The sequence below is a fragment of the Mirounga leonina genome, unplaced genomic scaffold (assembly GCF_011800145.1).
Source record: "Mirounga leonina isolate KUSES-001 unplaced genomic scaffold, KU_Mleo_1.0 Mir_126, whole genome shotgun sequence".
NCBI classification, from domain to species: Eukaryota; Metazoa; Chordata; class Mammalia; order Carnivora; family Phocidae; genus Mirounga; species Mirounga leonina.
In genome coordinates this window covers 9241680-9249970 of record NW_023270314.1, presented here as the reverse complement: position 1 = coordinate 9249970, position 8291 = coordinate 9241680, and positions in this window count along the sequence as shown.

Below are 8291 nucleotides of genomic sequence, written 5' to 3'. Positions count from 1 at the left end.
TTATGCAGCATTTTATTTATTTTTTAATTTATTTTAAGAAAGACTATTTATTTATTTGTCAGAGAGAGTGCGCACAAGCAGGGGGAGCAGCAGGCAGAGAGAGAAGCAGGCGATGCGGGACCTGAGCTGAAAGCAGATGCTTAACTGACTGAGTTAAGTTAACTTGTTAACTGAGCCACCCAAGCATCCCATTATACAGCATTTTAAAAATATAAAAAGATATTGAAGTGGACTTTTTATATTTTGTTTTCTCACCTCTCATTTCTTTTGGTAAAAGGACTTGGTTTCTTCTGAGGAAGTAGTTCTCTTTCCCTCTTTTCTGTTCACATGAGAAGAGTTGTTGCCATTTTGTGATAGGAACCTGCAGTTTTTGATCACAGTGACTGTTAGTGGGTGGAATAGGGGAGGAGTGCAACATAGCATTTCCTGCTCTTTCCAAACTGGATGTGATTCAAGATGGGACCAATAGAAGTCAGTCCTTCCTGGTATTTTTTTTTTTTTTTAACTGCAGCTGGGAGAATTTCCAGTCAGTCAGCAATAGGAGAGAGTAAGGCCAAAATACAGCAAGAACAGAGAAGAGAGGAGAGAATTTTGTCTGCGTTTGAATTCTTGTGTCTAGGCTCAATAAATCCCAGAAGCTGTGTGCTAAGTTTTTGTCCTTCATTTCTCTGAGACTCCATAGTATCTTTCCAATCAATGCCTTCCCCACTTTTTTACTTCAGAAGTTCAGTCACATTCAACTAAAGGAATAAAGGAATCGTGGCATTACTTATTCAATATAATTATCTACATTTATTTGAATCAGGAAAATATTTAAGTGAAAACTCCAGCATCTCTTAAGACTAGGATAATGAATTTTATTTAGATAATAGGGCATGTTGGATAATGTGGCTTAAAGAAATGTTTTATAGAGTATTTATTTTTCAAGGTCCCCAAAGATAAATTTGTATTTTATTTTACTTTGATACCTAGTGAGAAAACAAGTTTCTAGGCACTCATTTGTGTGTTCATTTATTAATAAATATTTATTGAGAACCACAATATACTAGACACTTTTAGATGCTGGAGACACAATATTGAAAAAAAAATAGGCAACATGTTTGCCTTCATGGAGCTTACATAGCTAGTGCAGAATGCAGATAGCAAACACAATAAATAAGGAAGAAATATGGTAAAGCAGGAGGTGAAAAGAACCATAAAGGAAAAAAAAAAAAAAAACCCAGGGCCACCTGGGTGGCTTGACTTAGTCGGTTGAGTGTCTGCCTTAGTCTCAGATCATGATCCCAGGGTCCTGGGATGGCTCCCTGCTCAGCGAGGAGTCTGCTTCTTCCTCTGCCCCTCCCCTCCACACGTGCTCTCTCTTTCTCTCTCTAAAAAATAAATAAAATCTTAAGAAACCCCCCATAAAACAAGGAGAGGTTAAGTGTGCTGTGGTGGGTCTATAATTTTAAATCAGATGTTAGAGAGTCCTCAAGGAGAAGTTGAGATAGAGCAGACTTGAAAGAGATGAAGCAGTGAGCCATGAATAGGGTGACCATATAACTTATCATCCAAATAGGGACACTTTTAAGATTGTGCCTGTCATTCTAGATAGCAGGCACAAATGAGGACTCTCTCAGAGAAACATGGCATATGGTCATCCTGGCTATGTGGGGATCTGGAAGCAGAGACTCCTAGGTAGAGAAAGAACAAGTGCAAGGGTCCTGTGGCAGGAGTGTGCAGGGCTGGTTTAACGCCCAGCAAGGAGGCACCCTGGCTAGAGCCAGATGAACGAGAGAGAGAGAGCAGGAGGGAGAGAAGAAACCCAAGCATTTCATTAGGGGCCCTGAAGGCCATGGTAAAGACCTTGGCATTCACTTTGAGTAAAATGAAGAGTCATCTGATAGTTTTCTAACAGGAGTGACATGATGTAATTTGTGTTTTAAAAGGATAATAGGGTGTAGGTAGTCAAGAATAGAAGTAGGGATTTCACTTAGAGGCTATTGGAACAAGCCAGATGAGAAAAGATGGCGTATGGCACCGAGCACTGGGCCACTGGGCAGTGGTAGCAGCAGTGGTGAGAAAGTGGTTGGATCTTTGATGTATTTTTGAGGTAAAACCTAAAGTATTTGCAGATGGATTTGAAGGTACAGTGTGAGAAAGAGAGATGCATCAGGGATGATTCCAGGATGGTTGGCTGGAGTAACAGAAGATTGCACTTGCTCTGTCCTGGGATGGGAAAGATACTAAAAAGAGCAGGTTTAGGGGAAAAAATGAATTAACTATTGGACATGGTAAGTCTTAGAAGTCTATCAAATAGACAAAGTAATTTCCCCAAATAAAATCAAGACATTGTCAGCAGAGAGAGAGAGAAAAATGTGTTGAACAGGTCAAGTCTGAGGACTTCTTGTAATAACTGTCTGGAAAAAGAAATGAAGTTTTCTGTCATGACTTATTTTTAGTGAGCCTAAGCTAGGATCCTAGTAGTATTTTGTTTCTAAGTTCTCCAAATCCGCTCCTTCAATAATTTGGTGTAGGGTCTTGCCATACTTTTCAGAAACTTTGTTTTTTTTAAGATTGGAATTACTTTTGCATATGTTCTGTACTCCAAAATTTCTTGCAGTGCTTTGGGGAGTACTTAATTGTAACTCTCATAAAATCTCTATGTTCTTTTAAAACCTTCTCACCTGGAGCTTCTGTTTTCTTAAAGTTTCTTTTATGCTATTTTTCATTTTAAAACCACTTATTTGTTCTGTTTTATTTTAAAAGTATTAAGTGTGCATTGAAGAATATTCAGCAAATACATGTGCACAGCAAAAAAGAAAAGGAAAATCTTACACATAGAAATAACAACTCTTAACATTTCAGTGTATATCCTTCCCATGTTATTTCTATGCACATACACGTGTGTGTGTGTGTGTGTGTGTGTGTCTGTCTTTGTATCTATCTGCCTATCTCTCTGTCTGTTTTGGTGTATATAAGGTCATCTCCTTGACAGATAAAATGTAGGCATAATAACAATTAAATAGTCCCATGTTCTCACTGACATCTGTTAACCTTATACCATCTGCCCTTCACAGAGGGCTTATTGCTTCCTTATTTTTGCTCCAAACAACTAAAAAAAAAAATCAAGTTTATTTTTGCATTATTTTTCATACGTCTCAATTCAATCTAGAATTTATCCATTACCACAATTTTTAAGAGATCTAAGCTAATCTCTTATATCTATTTGTCCTTCATTGTATGCTTATAATGATCATTGCTGGTTGTGTATATTGAACACATATTTTTTCCCTTTCTTTTTCCTAAAAGGATTCCTGTATGGTTGAATTATCTCAATCCTTACCCAACACTCCCCTTATACATGCAGTCATGTGCCTAATCCACTTGGTTTTTTTTTTATTTTTTAAATTAATGTACAATTCACTTTGTGTGTGTATGCATGCAGTACTAAAGATTTTAACACATATATGGAGAGGTGGTAATACCACTACAGTCAGAATTGAGAACAGTTCCATCACCTCAAAAAACTTCATTGTGCTATCCCTTTGTAGTTACAGCCTCACACTTATCCATACCCCCTGAAAATCACTGATCTAGTCTCTGTTAATATCATTTTATCTTTTTGAGAGTGTCTTATAAATGTAATCTTAAAGTGTGCAAGCTTTTGAGACTGGCTTCCTTCCTTCACCATAATGTTTTTGAAATTCATCCAAGTTGTGTGTGTGGCAATACTTTGTTCCTTTTTATGCCGAGTAGTACTTATTATAATTATGAACCACAGTTTGTTTATTGACTTACCTGTTGAAGGACATCTGGACTGTTTCCAACCTTTGGTGATCATTTATAGAGCTGTAGTAAACATTTGTGTACAAGTATTTTTGTGAACATAGTTTTCATTTCCCTAGGGTAAATACTAAGGAGTAGGATTGATAGTCATATAGTAAGTATATATTTAACATAAGAAATCACCAAACCATTTTCCAGAGTGACTGGATCATGCATTGCCATCAGCAATTTATGACTACCCATTGCTCTGCATCTTTGTCTGCTCATGGTATTGTCTGTCAATCTTTTTAATTTTAGCTATTCTTATAGGTATGTACTGGTATCTCATTGTGGTTTTAATTTCCATTTCTCCAATGACTGATGGTGCTGATCATATTGCATGTGCTTTTGTAACTTACATATGTCCTCTTTGGTGAAGTGTCTTTTCAAGTTCTTTGTCCATTTCTTAATTGGGTTATTTTACCATCGTGTTGTAATAGTTCTTTCTATATACTGGATACAAGTTCTTTGTTAGATATATAATTTAAAAATATTTTCTCTCAGTCTGTAGCTTGTCTTTTTATTATTTTAACAATGTCTTTCATAGAGCAATTTTTAAAAATTTTAGTGGTTTATCAATTTTTATGTTTTATGGATTTATACCCATGTGTTATACTTAAAACCACTTTGCTTGGGCACCTGGGTGGCTCAGTCATTTAGCGTCTGCCTTCAGCTCAGGTCCTGATCCCAGAGTCCTGGGATCAAGCCCCGCATTGGGCTTCCTGCTCGGCAGGAAGCCTGCTTCTCCCTCTCCCACTCCCCCTGCTTGTGTTCTCCTCTCGCTGTGTACCTCTCTGTCAAATAAATAAAATCTTTAAAAACAAAACAAAACAAAAAACAACACTTTGCTTAATCTCAGGTCATGAGGAATTTCTCCTGTGTTTTGTTCTGAAAATTTTATAGTTCTGTATTTTATATTTATATCTATGATCCATTTTGAGTTAATTTTTGTTGTAAATGTGTGATTTAGGTCAAAGTTCTTTTCTCTCTCTCTCTTTTTTTGAATGGATGTTCAATTGTTCCAACACCATTTTTTGGAAAGTCTATTCCTTCTCCATTGAATTGGTTTCCCACCTTTGTAAAAAATAAATTGGTCGTATTTATTTGATTCTATTTCTGTACTCTCTATTCTGTTGTATCAATCTATGTGTCTTTCCCTTTGCCAATATCATTGTCTTGACAACTGCAGTTTTATAGTAATTATTAAAAGTGAATAATGTGATTTCTCATACTTTATTCTTCTTTTTCAAAATTGTTCTGGTTATTCTAGCTCCTTTAGACTTTTCATATTTCTATATATATGACTCTTAGAATCAGTTTGTCTATATCCAGTAAACATTCTGCTGGATTTTGAGTGGAATGCTTGCTTTGAATCTGTAGATTGATTTGGGGAGAATTGACATCTTTACTATGTCAAGTCTTCCAATCCAAAAATGTTGAATGTCTTGTTATTAATTCAGATTTTCTTTGATTTCTTTAATTAGTGTTTTATAGCTTTCAGGATGCAGATTCAGTACATGTTTTGTTAAATTTATACCTAATTACTTCTTGTTTTGGAGTTATTTTAAATAGTATTACTTTTGAAATTTTGATTCTCACTGGTTATTGCTAGTGTACAGAAATATGTGTATATATTTTTGTACTAACCTTATATCCTGTGATCTTGCTAAACAAAAGAACTTTTTTTGTGTGTAGATTTCTTGGGATTTTTCTACAGAAGCAATTATGTCATCTGTAAATAGGGCCAATCTTATGCCTTTCTTTCGCACTTGTATACCTTTCTCTTCTCCCTTCCTCCTTATCTCCCTCCCCCTCTTCCCCTTCCCTCCCCTCTTTTCCCTTCCCTTTCCCTCCCTCCCTCCTTCCCTTCCTTCCCTGGCTAGGAGTGATAAAAGTGGATGTCCTTGCCTTATTCTCAAACTTAGGGAGAAAACATTCAGGTTTTTCCCCATGCAATATGATGTTAGTGATAAGGTTTTTGTAGATACTCTTTACCAGGTTGAAGTAATCCCTATCTGCTAAATCTAGTTTGTTATGGATCTTTATCATGAATGGATGTTGAATTTTTTCAAATGTTTTTCTGCATAAATTGATATAATCATATGATTTTTTCTTTTTATACTGTCAATATGATGGATTACATGGGTTGATTTTTGAGTATTGTACTAGCCTTACATTCTTGAGATAAATTCCACTTGGCTGTGTTTTACTATTTGTTTTTTATACTGTTAAAATTGATCTGATTTTTTTTGAGGATTTTTCATCTATGTTCATGAAGAATATTGGTCTATAGTTTTTTGGTATTGTCTTTTCTAGTTTTGGTATCAGGGTAATACTGGCCTCATAAAATGAGTTGGAAAGTATTACTTCCTCTAGTATTTTCTATAAGAGTTTAGAATTGGTGGTATTATTTCTTCTTTAAATGTTTGGTATAATTGACTGATGAAACCATATGGGTTAAAGATTGTTTTCTTACAAGGTGTTTAACTATGAATTCAATTTCTTAAATAATCATAGGACTACTTAAGTTGTTATTATGCATAAAAATGTTCATAGTATTCCCTTATATTTTCCATGTCTGGAGTGTTATCTGCTTTATCATTCCTGATCTTTCTGAAATATCATTTCTGATTTTTGTCATCCCTTATAATTAATATCTCCTCTCTCTTTTTTAAAGTCAGTCTTTGTAGAATTATGTCAATTTTATTGATCTTTTCAAAGAACTTGCTTTTGATTTGGTTGTCTCTCTTATTTTTCTGTTATCAAAGTCATTGATATTTGCTTTTATTATTTCCTTTCTTCTGCTTGCATTGATTGGCTTTACTTTAAGTTTTGTTTTTAGTTTATTAAGTTAGAAGGTAGATTATTGATTTAAAGCCTTTCTGCTTTTCTAATATGAGAATTTGATGCTATAAATTTCCCTCTAAACATTGCTTAGGAGCATCCCAAATTTTTTGATATGTTGATTTTTTCATGAAGGTAAAAATATTTTCTCTATTCAACTGAGAATTTCTCTTTGAATTGTGAATTACATAGAAGTATATTGTTTAATTTCCAAGTGTTTGTGGATTTTCCCATTGTCTTTTATTGATTTCTTCTTTAATTCCATTATGATCAGAAAAGTACTTTGTAAGATTTTAATTCTTTAACATTTGTTAAGGTTTTGTTGTTATTATCCTGGATATGGTCTATCTTGGTGATATTCCATGTCTAATTGAAAATGATGTGTTCTGATGTCATTGAGTAGAGTGTTCTAGAAGTGCTGACTAATCTAGTTTTTGATGGTATTTTTCAGTTCTTACATATTCTTTTTGATTTACAGTCTACTAATTCTATCAATTTCTGAGAGATGAGTGTTGAACTTTTCATCTGTAATTGTGGATTTGTCTAATTTTCCTCTCAATTCTGTCATTTTTATTCATGTATTTTTAATCTCTCTTGTTATATATATGCATTTTTTGTTATATCTTAGTCATTCTACTCTTTTTATCATTATGTAATGTTTCTCCTTTATCTTGTTAATTTATTCTACTCTGACGTTTAATTTGTCTGATATTAACATAGTGTTACCGCTTTTTTTGACTAGTGTTTGCATAGTATATTTTATGTTTCTGTCCTTTAGAAACTTTTAATGTATCTATAGCATTATATTTGATGTGAATTTCTTATGGGCAGCACATAGTTGAATCAGACATTTTTTAAGTCCATTCTGACAATCTCTGTCTTTTAGTTTACACATTTAGGCCATTAACATTTAATATAATTATTGATATATTTGGTTAGAGGTATATACCATTTTCTTCCCATTAGTTTTCCCTGTTTTCTATTCCTCTGTTTCCCCATTCCTGCCTGGGTTATCTGAACATTGTTTTAGGATACCATTTTAATTTTAAATATATATCCTTGTTTACATTTTCTTCTTTAGTGATTTAGGCATTATAATATGTCTACTTAACTTTTTTTCGGTTTATTTAAAATCAATACTTAAGTAGTTCGAGCAGAATGTATACATTTTACCACACAGTATAGGTGGCTTTATCTTACCCATTTGTGATATAATTTCATATATACCTCATTATTGAAAACCTATGTTTTTTCAACTATCAATCATATTTTAAAGAACTCAAGAAGCAAGTAATATATTATATTTACCAATATATTTACTATTTCAATGGCTCTTTCTTTATTAATTATATTCCAAATTTACTTATCATTTCCCTTCTGTCTGAAGAATTGCTAAAGTAATTCTTTTACAGCAGGTCTAGTGGCAATGAATTCTCTTAATTTTTCTTCACCTGAGAATGTCTTTGTTTCATCTTCATTTCTGATATTTTCATTGGGTATAGAATTCTGGGTTGACAGGTATTTTCTTCTAGCACTTTAAAAGTGTTGTTCTAGGTGCCTGAGTGGCTCAGTCGTTAAGCGTCTGCCTTCGGCTTGGGTCATGATCCCAGGGTCTTGGGATCGAGCCCTACATCAGGCTC